The 22,308-nt window shown below is 35.0% G+C and overlaps 1 long non-coding RNA gene across 1 annotated transcript in view; it reads right to left on the reverse strand.

Moving 5' to 3' along the window:
- LOC129245716 (uncharacterized) overlaps positions 1-22,308 on the reverse strand; it is a 61,593-nt gene that overhangs the window by 13,182 nt on the left and 26,103 nt on the right. The window contains exon 3 of the long non-coding RNA XR_008582428.1: positions 1,295-1,460. This is a non-coding gene — a long non-coding RNA (uncharacterized LOC129245716). The remainder of the gene's footprint in view (positions 1-1,294; positions 1,461-22,308) is intronic.

Genomic DNA, 22,308 nt, shown 5'->3' on the forward strand with positions numbered 1-22,308 from the left:
TTTCCAAGCTATTTCAAAGTTTTCTCTAAATATAAAACAAAAACTATAGTGGAACCTTCTTCTCCGGGCATTTTAGCAATATGAAGTGATTTTCTTTTCCTTTTTATTAATTATTTCATCACTTTCAGTATATCGTCCGGAAATACTATTCAAATACTTTTTCAAAATAAAAATCGCACTCAGAAGGAAATTAAAAAGGGAACACTGGATTAATTGTTGAACTATTGACTAAAAGTTTAACGATTACCCTTTAAATACAGCCAAATTGTTTGTTAAGTATTATCCTTAAATGTTATGTCAAGTATGAGAGAACTACCAAAACAAAATTTAGAAATTGCGGAAGAAGGTTCTACGACGAGTTAATCGAGAACGTTAACTTCTACAAACAATAAAACGTTGAAAGACAGCTTATCTTGGACATATCATGAGAAACATCAAATACTACAAGTTACAATTAATAGTGGAAGGAAAAGCTGAACGAAACAATGCGTTCTGGAAGCAGGTATCATGGTTACGAAATATAAGGCTTTGAACGGGAATATGAATGTTGCAGAATTATGGGAAGCAGCTAAAAATAGAGATATTTATAAAGAAATTGTAATAAATATAAATTAATATGTTTTGAGTAATGTAGTTAAGAAACAAAAATACATAAAATATTGTATGATTGCTATACATTCGTAAGGGAATAAGCAATACAGTATTGTCTATTTTTTTACTTTATTTAGGGCAAAATATATTAAACCAAATGTATGAATGAATTGATCGATTATGCTACTGTGAGTTGTGCGTGCTCTTTGATGATAAATTATTATTCTTTAAATAAATAAATTCAATTCAATTCAATCTTATGCGCTGAAATTTTATGTGGGAGAATTATTTTTAAGGGGAACTTATTGGTGTTATAAAACATTTGTATTTGAGTGTAAAAGTCGGTAGGTACATAGGTCCCAGTCTGAGGAGCAATCAATAGTTTAAAAAACTGGCATTAAATTACAAATCTAATAGGATACCCTATTATGGAATATTATTGGCATAATTTTAGTTACTGCATTTCTTTTTCGAGCTAAAACCTTTTTGATGTCGGCTGTCACTGGCTGCAAAAGTTTTGCATGACCGATGACTAAGCAAATGCATACTTACATATGCTATGCATATATGTATGTATATATTATATGTGGGCATGCATATCTATTGGCATAGAATAAATCCAAAAAATTATTGTATATAAATATGCACACAAACGACTGTTTAATAGGAAGTGTCTTAAATTTGGTAATGGCGTTATACTCACCCACTATAGCATTATTTCCGAGTATATACGTATGTACATATGTAACTGCACATATATTTGTTCTGCTGTTTTCGTAGTAGTTTCCCACATTCCTTGCTATCGTCTCGAAAAGCTAACATTAAACTATAGTGCATTGCCAGTATATGTACAGAATATGTCCATGTACCTAATTGTAAAAGACCGAAAATAACTTTGAATAAATGTATAATTAATTTAACAGGATTAAAACAGGTTAAATTGTGAAAAATTATCTTTCTACTACTAAAAAGGAAGCATTCACTTCTGTGAAATTTCACAAATGCACACTTTTAATTATTTGTCAATATATTTTGCTAATGAGTGGCTTATTATTATTAAAATTCATGGAATCCTCTTATTTTGTTAGTTAATTTTAATTTATCAGTGTACACAAGTAATGTTGCCTTATAATGAAATGACAATTTTTTCGCAAAAGAAAAACCCTTTTATATAAGGAAGAGAAGGAACGTAAATTATTAGTGGCTCTATATTCAGTAGGGGCGAACCAGTGGATTTCCCTACAGGGTAAATACATATGTATGCATGTATTTAAGTTAATTTGTGCATTTATTGTACTAATGAAGTAGACGAATTATTTTATATATTAGCAAAATGCAACACCAGTAATTAAAATAATTAATAATAATTTCAAAAGTTATGACAAGTGCAACATTACGTAAAAGTAATATGTATGATACAATTTCATGTCTATGTAATATCAACAAAGATTTGACTCTCGAATGTGCAATATTTGCTCCTTCCAGACTTTCTTAAAAGTCTACTCCATTTTCAATTATACGTGCCTCTTAAGTAAGTGCCTCTATTGACTATATCGATCAAACTCCGCCTACCCAACTCTACACATATGCATGTGTTTTGTACAGCGAGAAATGTCAAATACGTATGTACATTTGTATATATGTATGTATGCGACAAAGAAGGAGTTAAAATAAAAGAGTTTTCTGAGGAAATAAGAGAAGATAAAATAAAAAGCGAGAAGGCTGGCAAGCACTTATGAAAGCAGAAACTTAAAAATACACCAAATCGCATATGTGTAGAATGAATATACACAGTAACATGTGTTGGCAACTTTAATGCGAACAAAGAGAGAGCAATTTAATCTCTTTGTTTCACCTTCTGTTCTGTCACGCACCAGTATATGATACCACGTACACATATCATATATGCATATGGATGTGTCGCTGACTACTTTTGTTTACCACTTTCACTTTCGCTCAGTAAAAGAACTCTCTCACTTTTATATTTACTCTTACTCACATGCCACTCAAACCCTTTTAGCAACAAAAGTAATAAGATACTTTTGAGTCGTTCGCTGAAACTCCAGAAAGGGGTAGAAATACGGGAGAGGAAAATAGAGAATCTCATTCGTTCCCCTTTTTCGTGAAAGAGTGATTTGCTCGCGAGCTGCAATACATAGGATGAGAGCACTTGAGTAAGAAAAGCACGAGTTGGTGCTCGGGTTCAAGGCCACACAGGCGCACTTGTTTGATTGGTGACACTAATAGCTCCAAGAGTCAACGGTGGGGACTCTTAGTAAATGTCAATGGCCGTCATGTATATGTGTGCGTGAACTGGACAAGCCGCCATTAAACGGGTTAACACGACATGCAATATACGTATGTTGCAACTTTTGGCCATAAATAGACGGTTTTGAACAAAATTTGTTGATGGATATTTTTTATATATTTTAATACAACTTATCGCTTACCACAGGATCATTCTGGTAATTGTTACATCCTCAAACTGCAAATAATAAATAAATTTCGTTCGAACTAAAATTTCAGCATCGTTTAGCTCTCAAAACTGTAAAAATGCATAGAAAAATAAAATAGAAAACGCAAAAGGAGTTAGCTATTTAATTCACAAATATATAGACATTTGCAAGATGCTGCACTAAGAGTGGTGGTTTCAAGCGTGTATGTATGTAAATATGCATGTAAGCACTTGCATGTATGTATACGTGCATGTCATATACATATATCACGTATTTTTCTATGTAGTAACGCCATTATTGAGTGAGGGAAATAATTTCACTTTCATAACTGAAAAACGAAACCAAACCGCAAATTAAAATAATAGCGCAAATACTTTTACAAATGCGAGTACTAATAAAAATGAAAGTGAATGTGTGCTATATCTACGTGTTACATTGAGTTGAGGGGGAATGTGTACGAATTAGTTTTACAGGAAATGGGTGTATAGGAGTAGACCACAAAACAGAAAATAACAAATAAAATACAGGACACTGATATCGAATTCCAAAGACACGCGATATTCTTAAGATAGGATTTCTACCTGAATCTTACTTAAATAAAATAATGCAATAGAAAATTTCTAACTGACATCCTCACAAAGTAAAACGATTCCTTCAATTTTAGAAGGAGGATCACCAATATTTTTTATGTAAGTTGTTTTGAATGCTTTAGTTTCACCCACGGCCCATTATCGAATAATAGGAACAATAATCGCAAAACAAAATTGTTATCCCTTCGTTGAAATTTGCTGTAGTTATATCTATGTTCTTGGGGCACCTCTCCCACATACTCCTATGCACATAAGAAAGAAGAAAGTAATGCAAGTGCCAAAGATGCGAACAATAACAATATTGTTTGGCTATCTGATTGCGAGCGGCGAATTTGGAAGTCACCTTTTCACTTTTCAAAGCATGCTAGATTTTTTTAAATTATTTGTTTCTTTAGGTTCAGTTTTTGTGCGAGTTACTGAACTCCCTTATATTTCTGTTTAGAAAAGGCTCTCATGAAGTGAAAGGATTAAAACTGGACAATGCTAAGATACTAATAGCGTTAATGTATTTCATTTTGTGTGTTAACTGAATTTGCCTTGTGCCAAGTGTTGTTCCGTACTTTGACAGCAGGTAGATGAAGTTTTCACCGAGAAAACTGTTTGGTAGAATACTCATCACATAAACGTATTGGAGTTGTTATTATTGGTAGAGATAAAATACGTACGTGTGTATATACACTTGTCAAGCGCGCAGCCAGGATTTTTGTTTTCGTAGGGGGAATAGTATTTTCAATACTTTATTTATAACAAGTTAGAAAAAATTAAAAATAAACATACGTATTCTGGTATGCATATACAGTAGAGCGTCGATCATCCGAAAGCCGGTCATCCGAAACGTCGGTTAACCGAAAGGAAACATGACGCCTTTTTCGATTATAAAGAATAAAAAAAGTATGTACAAATTAAATAGAAACGTTTAATAGAAATGTCTCAGAGAGCGACGCAAGGGAACATCATAATTTTGGCATTTTCCGTGTCTTCATCGATAGCATGTTATATTTAGAACATGACTCATAGGTATTGACAGCGTTGTACATATCAATAAAACGGTCCGCGGATGACATATGGCAAAAATAATTTTTTTTTTTGGTAGGACTGTTATAAACTTACACGGCAAATTTCAGCGTGATATGTCACATAGTTTGTTTTCTGTGCTACTGTAAGCAAGTCAAGCTCGAGTGTGTTCTTCGAATTCTCTTTTATGACTTCAATTGTCTCAAAACTTGAGCTTGGGAAGCAGGAAAACTTGAGCTTGGGAAGCAGGAAAAAGTCACATGGAGCCATATCAGGCGAATACGGTGCTTGCGGAACGATATTAACATTATTTTTGTTCAAATAATCGCGAACAAGACGTGATGTGTGAGCTGGTGCATTATCGTGATGCAAGAACCATGACTTGTTGTCCTACAATTCCTTCCTTTTAAGACGAATGTGCGCAAACGATTTAAAACGTCTAAATAATATTCAGCGTTAACCAATTTTGCGATTTATGCGATTTTCAAGCACAATTTCCTTTACTTTTCCGATGTTTTCGTCGTTTACTGATGTTGCTGGACGACGTTCATGAGGCAAAATTTCAACCGATGTACGGCCCTCTTTGAACGATTTGTACCACTGGAAAACACGTGCACGCGATAGAGCAGAGTCCCCATAGGTTGTCTGCAACATTTTTAAGGCGTCTGAAGCCGAAATTTTGTTGGAATAACAAAATTTCAAACAAATTCTTTGTTCAACTTGAATTTCCATCGTTAAATTCGAAGAACACACTCGAGCTTGACTTGTTTACAGTAGCACAGAAAACAAACTATGTGACATATCACATTGAAATTTGCCATGTAAGCTTATAACAGTCTTACCAAAAAACAAAAAATTTATTTTTGCCATATGTCATCCGCGGACCGTTTTATTGATACCGTCTCCTTCATATTTGAGCAGAAGATATACATACTTGCTTTCTGTCACGCGCTTTATGAATTTAAGTTAGTATCGCAGTTCCTAAATATTATATAACAGCGTCGGTGGTATTATCGTGCCGCGAAACGAATGCGCATGGAATGCGCATCCGACGCCAACAGTTTGGTTTGGGCAATCTCTCATTAAAACACGAGCGGCCGGCAGAAGTACGGATCCGTCTATTCAGTTTGTTTCTCTATTGACGTTGACTGACTTCAGTGTTGTTTTAACGGTCCGTGTTGTGTTTTTTTTGTGCTGTGTGACTCCTAGCAATGCCGAAAGGTAAACGAGTTGTGCTTAGTCTTTCTGACAAACTTAAAATTTTGGAACGATTAAAAAAAGGTGCAAGTGGATCAAGTTTAGCTCGATTTTGGTGTTGGGAATCCAACGATAACTGACATTAAAAAAACAGTGAATCTATCACAAAGTTTGCTTGCGTGGTGGACAGTGAAGATGGAAGCTTGCATAGAAAAACAATGAAAATGGCAGAAAATCAAAACCTAGACACTGCAGTTTGCTCATGGTTGATGCAGATACGTGCTCAAGGTCAACCAATAAATGTTCCTTTGATTTGCGAAAACAACAATGATTTTAAAGCATCTACTGGTTGGCTCAAAAGATTCAAGTCTAGGCACGAAATTAGAGAGCTAGATATTCAAGGGGAAAAGCTGTCAGCTGACATTGAAGCTGCTGAAAAGTTCAAAGAAGGTTTTAAGAGTTTGATTGTACAGCAGTGTTATAAGGACAGTAACGTCTACAATGCAGACGTTATACTGGAAGAGAATGCCGACCAAATCCCTTGTCTCTAAAAAAGAAATGGCAGCGCCTGGATTCAAAGCAAGCAAATCCCGCATAACAGCCATAGTATGTGGAAACAATACGGGCACACATAGAATACCTTTGCTGATCATAGGAAAATCTAAGAATCTAAGATGCTTCAAAGGAATAAAAAAACTGCCGCTTATTTACAAAAACCAATGGATGGACACTCAAGTATTTATCGAGTGGTATGACGCTGTATTCATTCCAGAGGTTAAAAAACATCAGATAGAAACTGGAGACACTGGAAATGTTTTATTAGTGATTAATAGTGCTCCAAGTCATCCCTCAAACTTTTCACTTGAGAGAGAAGGTGGAAAATTCAAGGTGATTTTCTTGCCACCCAATGTAACCTCAGTCCTTCAACCTATGGACCAGGGGGTGATCGAAGCCTTCAAACGTTACTACAGAAAAGCGTTGCTTCGTAGTGTCCTAATCGGCCAAGAGGAAGATAAAACAATTCTTGAAGGATGCTGTTTATATGGCAGCAGAAGGTAGCCCACCCTTCTGTTAAAGCGACTACTCTAAAGAAATCGTGGAATAAGCTTTGTCCAGCAGTTGAATCCGAAGCTAGCCCTACATCTGAAGAACCAACAAATGAAAACTTTGTTTCAGAAATGGTTGAGTTGATGAAAAAGGTTTCAGGATTTGAAGAATGTGACCAAGAAAACGTGCATGAATAGCTAGAATTTGACGAGGATGATCCTGGCTACGAATTGTTGACAGACGACGATATAATAGCACAGGTTCATGTTCCTGAAGATGACGACGATGAAGACGAAATTAGTGATGACATCGTCTCCGCTGAAAAATGTCTGTCCAATGAAGAAGCCTTTAAATGCTTTGAGACTGCAGTTGCTGTCTTTAAAACGCCTAAGAGATTTGGCGGCAAAAAAACGAGTCTCAAAACTAAAGCAAACAAATATGTTGGACTTTTTTTTAGATTAGTTTTGTACTATGTATTATCACATCTAAGTCATTTAACTAAAAAATGTTTAGACATATGTATTTATGTATCCGTATGTGCAATCCCTACTTTATTGTGTATGTCGATATGTGCAATCCCTACTTTATTGTGTATGTGTCTATTCATAATATGTACTGCACTCTAGTGTATCATTAAAAAGCATTACATACATAACATGTATTCCTAATCCAATGACGTGTTTTATTACCCTACCCTCAACAAAGTACTGGAATTTCGCAAATGTTCGTTTATCCGAAAAATCGATTATCCGAACACACCGAACAATTGTTTCGGATAATCGGCGCTCTACTGTAACGATAAACATAAAAACAGATTGAATTCTCTATGAAAAAATTCATAATAAAAAAGGAAACAAATTAAACTCAAATTACTGTGGCACGAAAAAAGACATTTAGTCATTTGTTTTCAGTAATTTTTGTTCAATTCCTTCCCTATATATGTATATATATATATAATTGGCGCGTACACCCTTTTTGGGTATTTGGCCGAGCTCCTCCTCCTATTTGTGGTGTGCGTCTTGATGTTGTTCCACAAATGGAGGGGCCTACAGTTTCAAGCCGACTCCGAACGGCAGATATTTTTATGAGGAGCTTTTTCATGGCAGAAATACACTCGGAGGTTTGTTATTGCCTGCCGAGGGGCGACCGCTATTAGAAAAATGTTTTTCTTAATTTTGGTGTCTCACCGAGATTCGAACCAACGTTCTCTCTGTGAATTCCGAATGGTAATCACGCACCAACCCATTCGGCTACGGCGGCGGACTACGGCGGTCCTTCCCTATACAAACGGTCTTTTCACATCGTACTTTTTAAATATGCTTTAAGCCGACGAAATTATGAAAATGATATTTCATCCTCGCAAGTTGTTATGGGAAATTATTGATATTCGGCAGTGTGTCTTGTAGCCACAGTTCAATTGCTTTGAAACTTGTTTTTGTTTGCCTTTCCTCGGAGTACATATTGCAAAATATTTTATATCAACGATTTTATTTATATGTATTTATTTATTTATTTAATGTCTAACAAAATTCAGAACAGACATTTAAGATATAAATTTCAGACCGAAAATACAAATTTACAATATTTAATACTAAACAGTGTAGAAAACTTAGATTAGCAACATAAGAAACCATTAAATTGCTAAAAATATATCCAATAGAAGTTATTAACAAAATTAAGACTTAAGAAACTAAAATAACAAATATATACTAGGTATTATTTAGATTTCTTACAAGAAAGTAGTTTATTAATTGCATTTGAAATAAATGTTTGGCCCTAGAAAAGTCTAAATCCAAGAGGGAGACGAGAGAATTAAGGTCAGACAACGTTCTAACGAGAGGCGCATTGGCACTATATAATGTCCTACTAAAGCCACCACGAAAAATTCTGCAACGGCGAAAATTTCTGCAAGGAAGATTATACTGTATTCTTTCTAGAAGGATCGGGCAGTCAATTTGTCTATTAATGAGATCAAAGATAAATGATACTGCCTGAAAAGTACCTTTGTCACTTAATGGAAAGAGAGTGAAGTGCGATGAGTGACGTCTAACAAAAGCGAGCATAGCAAGAGAATTGGAAATGGCATAATTTAGGTGCGTGATAAAATTTAGCTTTGAATCAAAGAAAACCCCTAAATCTTTTATCACATCAGACGAAGCAAGATATGTATAATTGAGATGATAAGAGGTATAAAGGGGGTTTTGAAGCTTAGCAAATGAGATTTTGTGACATTTTTCAATATTAGGAAATGGACTATTCATAAGGCACCAGGAAAATATATTATTGTATATTAATATATATATTATATATAATATATTACACTAGAATTTCTTTTTTTAACGTACACTTTTAGATCATCAGCATAGAGAAGAAATTAGCGAAGGAAAAACACGAACATTTTTAATAAACAAAACAAACAACAAAGGTCCTAAAATACTACCCTGAGGTACACCAGAGGTGGCAATGTACTGTTTCGAAGAAAGTCCATCGATAACTACAGTGCAGCATATCTTTATTAAATAGGACCGAATCCAATTAAAGTAGAATGAAAACCGAGTCAAGCTAATTTAGTTATTAAAAATGTATGAGAGATTTTGTCAAAGGCTTTAGAGATATCCGTGTATATCGATTCAGTTTGGAAACCATTCTGGAAGCCTGCATGGCAATTATCAGAAAAAACGGATAAGTTAGATAACGTAGATCTTGCAGCTACAAAACCATGCTGTCGAGGACTAATTAGATGTTTAACGCTAAAATATAACATGTCTTTAACAACGCATTCAAAAAGTTTAGATACAGCAGATAATTTGGAAATTGGTCTGTAATTTACAATATCGCTTTTATTACCGCTTTTGAAAATAGGAGTGACTGAAATCAGCTTCCAATCATCGATAAATATTCCTTCAGCCAAGGATTTGTTAAAAATTAGTTTAAGAGGTTGCGCCAAAGAGTGAAAATTTTTAAACAAAGTTACAGAAAGCCCGTCTACATCCGAATGAGCAGAGTTTTTAATATTTAACAATCCCTCATCATCTGATAGAACAAGCGACCCAAAGTCAAGATGAAAAGAAATCAGCAAATAAATTCGCTGCATCACTGACAGAGTAGGCAGTTACGCCCCTATAAAAAACAGAATTAGGAATAGAAGAGGCCTTTTTAATCGATTTAATATATCGCCAAAAATTCTTCGAATTACGTTTTATATTAAGCTCAAATTTGTGAATGTATTTCTTATACAAAGACTTATTTAAAGTACGAAAATTATTCCTGTGGATGATAAAAAAATCATAATAGCGGGTTTCGTTAGTTAACTTGAACTTCTTAAAAAACTTATTTCTCAAATTTTTATGATGTTTAAGTCCTTTCGTGCACCAAGGAATCTCATAATTTACACGCTTAAAAATTGGAACATGTTGAGAAAATATATCTAATTCCATCTGAACTTATTCAAAATTTCCTTCAAGCCCTCACTTCATGAAATAAGAATTTTTTTTAAATTTAGTATAGCATCGTCAAGGCCCGAGGTATTATCGGGAAAAAGTGTTTGAAAGCCAATCTTTATGTTTTAAAAATCTATCTTTTAGATTGTGATAATGATCATCAACGTATTTAAAATTTTTGTGTTGTCCTAAGTGTGTTGACAAGTAGTATCCTTTATTGACATACAAATTTCGTAGGGATTTGTGGTGCGTTCAAACAATAAACAATTTTTCAAAAAGCTTTTCCTAGATGAGATACATACTGTTAATGAAAATGTCACTTGTTAAATTACACTAATTGTAGATATTGGAGGTATGAGAAATTTTCAATCGCTTCTTCCTTTTACAACTTTTTCAACGATTATTTTACTTGCATAACAACAAAAGATGGAGGGAGGATGGTTCCATATGTAGAAGTCCATGCAAGAAAAACATAGGACCACGTCTCTACATTTGCGCCCACGCCCCGACGAAGGACAATACGACTAAAGATTCGTTCTATGAGCGCCTTGAATGTTTCTATGAGCGCTGCCTCCGGCACAACAAAGTCGTGTTTGGCGACTTCAACTCCAGGGTGGGCAAGGAGGGAATTTTTGGTCTCACAGAACAGACAGACAGAAGATTCGCCACTTGACTGTCACTCCTGCTCATAGAGAGTTCTATTCAACAATCCGGCATGCACGAGCAATGGCGGAACATTTCTCGTTCTATAAGTGCCGCCGCTGAAGGAGAAATCGGATTCCGGCGAGGAATGTCATGCTGCCGTAGAAAGCAAAGATGCTGCCTATAGAGCCACGCTGCGATAGGGAGCAACGCGAGCCATGTGGGATCACTACCGAGAGCTAAGAAAAGAAGAGAGACGTATTATCAGAAAGAAAAAACAAGAGGCCGAATACATACATTTTTTATAAGAGCGTACAATTGTTGACGTATGCCGATGATATCGACATCATCGGCCTTAACAACCGCGCTGTTAGTTCTGCCTTTTCCAAACTGGATAAAGAGGCAAAGCGAATAGGTCTGGTGGTGAACGAGGACAAACAGTCGGCGCTCTCGCGTATCGGCACCCACGTCACTATTGACAGTTATGATTTCGAGATTAACAATGGTGCGCTTTGTTAAACTCGGCTAAATACGCGAAAGCTGTTACCGCGCCAATTAAGAAGAAGAACCCCAAAAGTGTGCAACAAATTTGTTTATCAAACTAAAAACCCACCAAACTGGTTCATATATGTATAATGATTTCCAAATTTACAATTTTCTGTAAGTTTGGAAATTTAAAAACAATTATGTCTATGAAAATAAAAGAAATCGTTTCACACACGAACTTAAGCACGCGAAGGACACATAAAGTTATATTAAATTACAACCAAACTACGTCGCATTGCAGCAACTGAGAAAGCAAATCTAACATGGTAAATGTAAAAAAGCAGATTCATTAATATCAATTTTCACACACATCATCCATCATATCTCCCTTCATACAAGGATCTTAAACGTATTGACGGTATAAAAATACATTGTCACCTGCAATCCTTTCATAGGAATAACAAATAGGCAACCCACATACAACAAAGAAAATACAACAAATTGTAGCAGCCACCGGTTATGTTCGCAGTATTTGTATTCTTTCACAGGATATACGCTCATGACTACAAACGTTTATTATGATTACTATTCAAAATTACTTGCATGTGTGGGAAACTGGTGAAATGTTGAGCAAGTGCAGTGAAGCAAAAGTCGCACATGCGTACTTACATACATACACAAAAGGATTGCGGTGGCTTTCGAAAGTGTGCAAGAGGAAGAGGAGCGGCTGCTGAGTTGAATGCAAATGCTTGATGGGAAAGTAAAAATCCACATACAACAACATACAACAACATTTGTATTTATAAAATTTTAATTTTTGTTTTTGTATTCGCCAGTTCATCTACTCAAACTGGAGCTCAGCACTGACTAGAATCCCGTAAAATGTATGAACTTCGGCGAACGCACGTTGTATCTTTGAAAGAAATAGCTTGTCGCATTTGCTTTTGAATTTACTTGCATGAAAGAAGGTTCAACGATTACCCAACAATTTTGCGCCAATAATGACATGGGTGCTAACCTTTTCACTTTTTCTTATTACTCTGCGTTATGTTGCTGTTTATTTTCATGAGAAATTTATGAATTACGCATTTACCTGTGAGAAAACTATCTATTGCCAAATTCCATCCACAAACTGACCCACATTTTTCACTACCTTTTATTGTTGAGGCGGCACCAGTTCAATGCGTTATGGTTTTCCTTATACCCATATACATATATATTTGTATATATATACTTAGATCAATTAAAACAACCACCTGGGTGTCATTACAACAATAATGGTTTGGTCAGTGGATTGCGTAAAAGGATATTGGAGCGCGGCAAATAATGAAGAACTCGAATTTAATAAATCAGTGGGAAATATTTTATATACCAGTATGCATTTCTATATATAAATAGATGCACGGTTTTGTCTATATTTGTATTTACACATATCGTTCTTCAGTTTTATTTTATTTCTTAGGCTGCTTGCCATCATCAAGTCAGTATCTCAGAGAAGATGAATGGATTTTTATTTAATTAATGGGTCAAGCGCACATCCTGTTGAATGAGCGTATTCTTGTGATGACAGCCAATTCAAATAGTTGCACAATGAAACAGCGAGATTTCCATAAGAACAGGTAAGTTCCGGGATTTTTAAATAATTTCTCCATTATCATGATCGCATATGTCTGGCCGGAATCGCATATTTACGATAGCATTTTAATACACTGGTGGGTCAGTAAACACTTTTACTTTTTTGCTCTTCGTTTGTTTTCTGATGTGTGTCCTTAAACAACATTAATGCTGCAATTTGAGTCACTTTGCTCGCACCACACAAGTGCACATTCACTTAAATTTTATTTGAAATTTGATATGCAGTTGCTCCTATGTACCCAGTTGCATCCTGTTTGTTGCACCGCAAAGTGTGCTTATGTAAATCTGGTGCAACCGTGTTTCGACAGCAGGCAGCATCACATTTCTAACTTGTTGCTAGAGTGTTTGAAGTTTGAATAAAACAGGTGAAATTTGCAACGGAAGGATAGTTTTGAGGAAGAGAATAACAAAATTGACTAAAATTTCATAGACATATGGCAAGTGACCAGCTTAGATGGGCATATGCGATAAATAAATATGTGTTATGTATGTATATGGTTATTATTTCTATACTATTATACATACATAGATATGTCATATATGCCTTCGAGTAAAAGGAAAAAATAAGCAGCCGTTTTGAGCTATTCTCCAATTTTTTTTTTCATCTTCCGCGCATTTGAATTTTTAACGTTTCTTCCCAAGCAATTGATTTGTCGCTGCAAATGCCACTACTTTTTGTCGCGGTTCACCTTTTATGTGTGGCAGCTCATTTTCTTATAAAGCAAGGTATGGAGCTAAATGTGTTTTATGTCATTAAACCTTCGGCTCATTCACCGTAGATAGCCAATGAGATAGGTTGCATTTATAGAACGGGGAAACAGTACCAGTCGCTGTGCTAAAAAGTTGAAATCTTTTTCGTTTTGGTCTCGCTTTCAATTACTTATTTCCGCAATTTTCAACAACAAGCGTAATGGGTGCATGTATGGCAGCAGATGAATGTGCTTCGTGGCTAAGTGGGCTTTGTAAATCGTCACAGCGCATCCCTTCTCATCAGTTTTTTCTTCAACTTATGGCTTCTTTTTCAAATGAAGCCTTCTCAAGGTGTTTTCTCCATGAACTATTTTTATTTTAGTTTTGGTTGTTGTTTATTTATGTAGTATATTACGATGCACATTTTTGACCTTTCACCTCTCCGAATACAGCAACAGCAATTCGGCTGTTGACGGCGGGAGTCGTTAAGAAATGTGGAACAACAACAAGAGTGCAAATCTTGAAATATCTGTTTACTATACTTGTAGGAAACCATAGCCAAAGAAGCTGGTTGAAGCTTCATTGTTCAAGTTTCGTTTGACAATGCGACAAGTATACACAATGAATCGCTGGTCTTTCACTTCAGCAGCAAAGTGAGCTAAGTTACAGTCACGGAAAGAGCATGGACTAGTTCTGGTACTAAATTCATGAGAAGCCCACCATTTCGAGAGGGGTATTTTCATGCAGGGATAAGCTTAGAAATTCAGACACATTTCTGATACATCACAAAGTTTAAATTATTTTGAATTAACTGACCAAAGGAAGGACCTAAAGTTTCATACCTTCTCCGAGCTTTTTTATGAGAAGATTTTTCATGGTTGATATGTACTCATCTTATGCGGTCACCTAAGATATAAACATAGTAAGCCAGAGTTTGCAAACATTATTGAATCTTTTACCACAGAGCATGCCACATATAGAAATCCATTTCAAATTTCAAATTTTTGCTTAAGTTTGGCTTTGAATCAAAATGCATGTTTGATCTTTCCAAAAGAATAAAAAAATAAAATGGTCTGCAGTTGTAATGGCTGCTCAGATATAAAATGAAATAAAAAAATTAAGAAAACCATCATATAAAATCTTCAAGTCATTAATTTTGTTCCTTAACATTCTTCATATACATATAATCGAATAATTTATTTTATTCACCTTAATTAATTCAACTTATTAGTTTTATAGGTACCTCTTGACGGTTCTACCTTACTATACTTCTATTATGGTGATCTCCCACGAAATAAACATTTTGAAATATTGAATTTTTTAAATAACTTTTTCATGTTAACACTTTTTAGGCAGGACACTATGAAACACTCAAATGTTTCCAAATGATCTCATGCAATTTTTTTAAAAAGTGACACCTGACTTAACTAATCTCTTCCGTCAGTAAAAATTGGATCAAAACAATTTACTAGTAATGTGATTCACTTATTTTAACGACGCCACTACTACTTTCGAAAAATAAGTAAAAAACCCACAACTGAAGGAGGACCCCTCTTTTCGGTATTTGCAATTCATAATTATAACTAAGATATCGTAACGTAATTGTACAATATGTGGGCACATGTTTATGTATATTTTTGTGCAAAGCCTAGGCAATTTTTTCTACTTCTTCACGCGTTCAAGTGTTCATAAACTTTTCCTCCAATGACACACGTTCGTTGATTAGAAACGCGTTATGTTAATGCAAGTGATGAGCAAGGTGTGCACTGCCCGCTCGCTTGCGACGACAGCCAGTCAGCATGTGCTGACTCAAATACGTCAGAAGGAGAACCCACATTTTTGTTTATTTCAGATAATTTAAATCAGAAATTGAAGCGTTCACTCTAAATAATAGACTACCACCGATACGAGTGAAACATCTGTTAGGAGGCAAACGAATTAACAGAGAGCGCGATGTGAACCAATGACTGCGTAACCGGCCGATTCAATAAACTGCCTACATGGTGGACAGTGTGTAATACTGATAAGTTGTAAGTACTAAAATATTTATATTTATGTATGTACATAAGTACAGTTCAAAGGGAAAATCCAGTGCAACCACCAGCGATGATCTAAGAATACTTTCTCTGGGTCTTGTTTTGTGTACAAGTGCAAACAAAATTTAAATTATGAGCTAAACTAATTGACCAAAGGTAAACGGAGTTATAAAGTTATCAATTGGCGTTTCCTACTTATAAGTAGCTTAGAGCCTCGTTTGAGTCAGAGACAGACGATAATGTCAAACGCATAAATCACAGGAAACTCACCTCTTGAGTTTCTCAAATGTCAATGTTTCTTATTAGCAAATGAACCTTCATCACTTTCGGTATCACAGTTTCCGACAATTTAATCTCAACACCATTTCTTAATATTGAAGTTTAAATGTTATATATATATTGTTTTGCTTTGTATGCTTTAGCTTTCAGCTCCACATAATTTAATATTAACTTTACTTCTTACTTTTTAAAATTTTCTTTAAAAACTTTCTGAAACCATTATTGTATTTTTAGTTTTTAAGGAACTGAAGTATGCGGTTTATGCGCTGAAAACAATCTATCGGCTCATCTGTAATAATCTTTGAGTTAACAAAGAATTTTATAACAAATATATTTAACGAAATTCATATCTATGCACACACATATTTTCTAATAGGTTTTACTTTTTCTGTAGATTTAAAACTTTAAAACTTGGGGCATACATACAAGCTTCTCCTTTGATTTGTGGTCTCCTACGAGACGCATATATTATATGATGGTTTTTATGCACGTATTCCACTACGGCAACTACCTTGATAAATCTTCATATGACGATATATTATTGAGCATTTGATTTACGATCATTCAAATTTTGGAAATATTTTCCACTACTTCAAACGAATAAATGTGGAGCTGTATAATTTTTACTACGAAATATTGTATATTAACAAGAACATTTCTATTATGTATAATATGCATGCGCATGGAGCTACTCCAAGAGAAAAACTTCATAAAACCTTTTTGCGGAAAACACCAATTACGAATAAAAGTTTACATCAACCTGCATAAAACCTTGAAATGAGTGAATAATTTGGTTTTTATTATGTGCCCACGAAAATGGCACTAATAAAGAAGGTCATAGCACAATGGAAAGACAACAAATCTCACTTAAACATTCTTAAATATCCTTTTAAATACAGGATGTAGGAATACTCTCGTACGCTAGAAAAATCGCGTCAGCCGTTGGCTTGAGAGGCATAAACTCGTAAAAAACGACACCCAATACAATATAGAGCAGCATATCCAAATGACACTCAGATCAACCTGATCCATAAAAACAAAAGAAAATAGAAAAACTAAGAAAACAAAACAAGAAACCAAGTTGAACGAAGGAAATATAAAAAAATAATAAAAATAAATACAACAAAACGCGTTGGTGGTGGTTGAGCAATGCAAGAAGGACACGCCAAGTAGTAAGGATTGTAGTGAAGATATGTGCGCTACAGAGGAAGTGGCGGTTAAAGTCAAATGTGTGTCGGCGCATAAAAAACACATTTGCCACATCTTAAGTTCGGATACACCATGATTTACTCGTTTATTTGTATTAGCGAAGAAAATAGGGACTTAGTCATTGCGTTCGAATTCTTGAACAGAATAAGGAAATCAGCTGCAACGGCGACAACGAGTGGCCTGGACACTAATTTGTTGCAAAGGATCAGAAAGTGAACACCTCATTCCATTGCTGAATATTAAGATAAAACCTTGTGTTAAATTCTGGCAAGTGAGTATGCGTATACACTTGTCACAAGGGCAACATATATGTCATCCTTCTCGCAGAATTGTGTCATAAAATGGAGTGGCATTTGCGTTTGATTTCATTTTTACACTCATCAACACTTACCATTGTACTTGGCACTCTTATGCTTGGGGAGTCTGTGTTATATGTATGTGAGTTGATAGTCAATTCTAGCAAAAAGCTTTTCGCGTTTTCCATTTGTTGTAAATAGTGTTTTTATGCATCATTGAATTGGACGAGTTTTTGTATGTTATCCAATGTATTCGTAAAAATACATACTTACATATATAGTGTATGTGCTGATTTCGTGCTTTTTGAGTCACCATTAGAACGAACCAAATTCCCTTGTAATAATGCAGTATTTTTACACTGGCTATTTTCTTTATATACATACACACAAACCTCACGTTTTGCACATTTGTAAACTTGTCCGCTTGTAGCCAAATAGGTTTATGTGTGACTACCATAGGGTAGGGTCAAGGTTTAAAACCCAATGCATTAAATACAAGACAATAGAAAAGGTTTTTCTAATAGCGGTAGGCAAAGGCAATCCTGCGAGTGTATTTCTGCCATAAAAAAACTCCTCATAACATATTATATACCGTTCGAAGGCAGCATAGGAATGTAGGTTCCTCCAATTTGTGGAACACCATCACAGTACGGTTTGAGTAACGTGCTCGGCAAAATATCTAACAAAACACATATAGATACATAGTTATGTATATTATAAACATGTACTGAATATTATATTTCCGAAAAAAGTACTTCAGTTTCAAAGAAATATAATTTGTTTTTGCTGTTTGTGAAATTTTGCACTTCCTGGGGTAATTATACACTACCGCAGCTAGTACAAAAAATTCCACTATATATAACACAACTAAGCTTTGATAAAAAGCCACAAGCATTTATTTCCCGAAAAATGGAAACCAAAAAAAACACAATTAGGAGAGATGTTGTTAAAAAAAGCATGACTGGGTAAAGAAGTGCGGACTCGTAACTTTTGATCTAGATTAAATATTGTTTGACAAGTCGCGTTGACGTTTTACTTCCAATGCAGGGGTACACAATTCATATGTATAGTGCTCGATAGACATATAATACCTGCCCAACATAATAAAGTGATCGCATTTTGAGATCAATAAGAATGGGAAAAGACGACTATCAAATGTCAGCGAGCAAGTTACTCACACAATCTTATCGAAACTGAACGATCGATGCACCTTTCGATTTATGTTTTCTTTTAGAACGAGGGCAAAAGATCAGAGATAACATCACTTTCACCACAGAAAAGGATTCGTTTAATCGCAATTGAAAGTGAACGCTTTATTTTCGATGCGAACTGTAGTAGCAGCCAATTGAATACTTCATTGATCTTGCTTCAACGGAAGGAGATAAATAAATACTAATCTACAACAGTGAAGTGCGCTTTGAACATGCAGGTTCCCATACACGATGCGCCTAGTTTCATGGCCTACTAAAACATACTTGTATTTATAATTTTGTAGACTGTATTTTCGGTAATTTTTTAACATCCCTTATTATTCATTTACTTAAAAAATCGCCAAAAGTAGGAAGCATTTTACACATTAACTTTTGAGGACAACTCAATTGAAAAATCCTGCCGTCTCAGGTTACTTGAAGCATGAAAGCAACGTTAAGAGCAAACGTTGCGCCTGAGAAAGAGTGTAATGTAATATTGCAATCTGTTGAACCCAAAATCTTTTGAAGACATACATATAAATATATGTACTCTGCATAATAAACCACAATCCGCCAATGGATGAATGATTATTCTTAGCGTAAACTGGACATTGCTGTGCGATTCGTTGAAGTAGGCTCTAAGCAGTAAATCCGCCTTCACTCACCCGGCTTCGTAGCGATTTACTTTTATTTTTTTCCATTCAGATTGTTTGTCAGATAGATTGAATTTTTTTTTTGAAGCCTCTTGCTGTGTTATCTGGTGTTGGGTGCATCCTTTTGATGATTAGCTTTATACTCGAAATAAAAGAATTTGAAATCCCTTAGAATTTCGCAATACGTTCTTGAACTCCTTACCGATCATTGCATAAGCTATCCATTACTTTTTTGGCCCTTTTTGTAGGGTGTTTTTTTTAACTAGTCTGTTGAAAGATGCAGCGGCTCACTTTGTGCTCAGCGTTTTATCTCTCTTACTTCATGAGCATGTGATCATAAGGCCTTTCAACGTTTTCAATGAATAGAGAGGAGATTAAGAGTCCTGCTGGACAAAAACTGCGTCAGTTATTCTTTGCTAATTTTGCTTTAATCATAAACTCTACAATATATTTGTATATGTTTATTATTTCGGCAAAAACGATTTAAAAAACCCAAGCTCTGATTCCGAAGTAAACGGAATAATGTTTTCAAAGACGTTTAGATGTTCCAAGAGTGGAAGACTTGAATCCTTCCTTTTAGGTATTATATTTTAATTTGGCGTACCAAACTGAAATTCATATAATTTTTTTATCAATTCTATTACCACTTTATGCCCGAAGGAAGCGATGTCTAGCAACAATCTTCATTTTCTCATATTTTAGTTTAAAGGAAAACTTGATTTATTTGGTGGCGTCGGGAATAAGGAAATAGGTAAAGGAATAGAGTTGCACAGCATTGACAGATCGGTTTTTCGCGGTGCCACCAGGTGCTTGATTCGATTGGAAAATATAAGTTTTTCCAAGCCTTCGGATGCTAGGGATGCTTGCTTTCTAAACCACCACATCACGTTATGTACGTGAATTTAAATAGGGCAGGTTTTTTTCAAGTTTCCATGCAATTCCGCATACATTTATTTCCAGTTAAAAAAAAATAAAATAAAAGTTAAGATATACAAATATTTTTTACAAAACCATGACTCTTAATGCAATTTTCCCAACATCAAGCTCGATGTAATTAAATGATAAGTATGCAGTTGAGTCGGGTGGCCACCGTAGCCGAATGGGTTGGTGCGTGACTATCATTCGGAATAACATCAATACGCACGCCACAAATAGGAGGAGGAGCTCGGTCAGACGCCCAAAAAGGGTGTACGCGCCAATTATATATATATATATATGCAGTTGAGTCAAATAAAATTTCGTATACTTACACTTAAATACAATTCTTTCGAAGTTACCCATATGACTAAGTAATACAAAAGCGATTAAATGGTATCTTCGATTCTTCGAACATCCATTTTTAATTACCTACAAACTTATGGTACATAGTTGCACACCCTAATTAGCTTTCAAGTAACCAAAGGTAAAAGGTACTTAATGCTCACCATATCAATGAATTTAATGATAAACAAAGACATTTGTTTGTTGGAGTACTGAATAATGTTTCATTAAACAGAAAAGACTCAAAGAGTTATTCGAAAGAATAGCGAGCTTTCGCAGAAAGGAATTTTAGTTCAGATGAAATCTAACTTAATTTACAGAAAATCGCGTTCAGCAGAGAAAGTAGCTGGTTGAAAGGAAGGCTGACGCCCTAATGTTCAGCCAGGTCACAGAAATAATTTTGGCAAAACTTCAATCACAACAAGATAAGCAAAGAATTAGAAATTTCCATTCCATAGAAAGAAGTTTAAGTTTTAGGTTTATAGAAATCACTAAGTAAGTCTGCTTCCGGGCGTTAATCATCGTTTAAAGTTGTGGGTTCTACATATGTATATTAATGTGCTTATTAATTTGGTGTATTGACACCTTTCGGATAAGTTCAGGTATCACAAAAAGCCTAGGAAACTACCAATCGTGCCAGCTTGAAATTAGTTTTGTTTTTAACATTTCACAAAGGTGGTATCAATAGTAAAAGGCGAAAAATTGAAATAATATGTAACCGTACCTATTATATATTTTTATATAAATGTTTACATTGCAGCACATAATTTCCGGTGAGGCGAACAACAAAACACCATAGGATATTTACGTCTTCCCTATAACTTAGTTCTGTAGCACCAAATCAAAGACCCGCCAGCAAAAACAAATAAATACTAAAAATTTGAACTAAATTTTGGCAGGCTCACCAACAAAGCCACGGTACATCCGCCCAATGTGCTGTGGTTTTGCTTTGCGCTCAATCCACAATGAAGAGTCGTCGATCAGTAATCAGCAATTGCCAACAGCGCAGTATAGGATGGGCACGCCTTTCGTCCTTTATTATGTGTATACTTTTTTATACATACAACTAACCGGAAAAGCGTGAAAAGTGAGAGTAGAAATTCAAATTACATTGACCCACAGGTATGTGGAGGCATGTTAGTGTTGTGAGAGTGTGTATGTGTAAATGAAAGCGAAATTTCCGGTATTCAAACTAAGCAACTACATAGGAAAAATGTGCACTGGATCGAAGAGAAATCAATGAAAATTAAAGCAAAAAAATCAAACAAAAAATAACGAATATATAGAAGAAATAGCCTGGAAGGATAATAATGGTGGGTTATCAGATTGCACAGGCGCAACGGGAAGCCTGCCTTATACATAGCCATATGTAAGAGTGGTAGAAGGAAAATGTAGTGCGGAAAGGATATGCGATAATAATGCGTGTGTTATTTTTTAAGTATATTTTACTTCAGTGAAGGTTTTAGGAATGCCGTGTTTTATATCAATATTCATAAAAAGGTTGTCTAATATTTTGGTGGTGAGTCATATAAGAGAGAAATATCTACATTGACAGTTTGAGGTTAAAAGTGAATCAAACAACTTATACAAAGGGAAT

Source organism: Anastrepha obliqua, chromosome 4 (assembly GCF_027943255.1).
Source record: "Anastrepha obliqua isolate idAnaObli1 chromosome 4, idAnaObli1_1.0, whole genome shotgun sequence".
NCBI lineage: Eukaryota > Metazoa > Arthropoda > Insecta > Diptera > Tephritidae > Anastrepha > Anastrepha obliqua.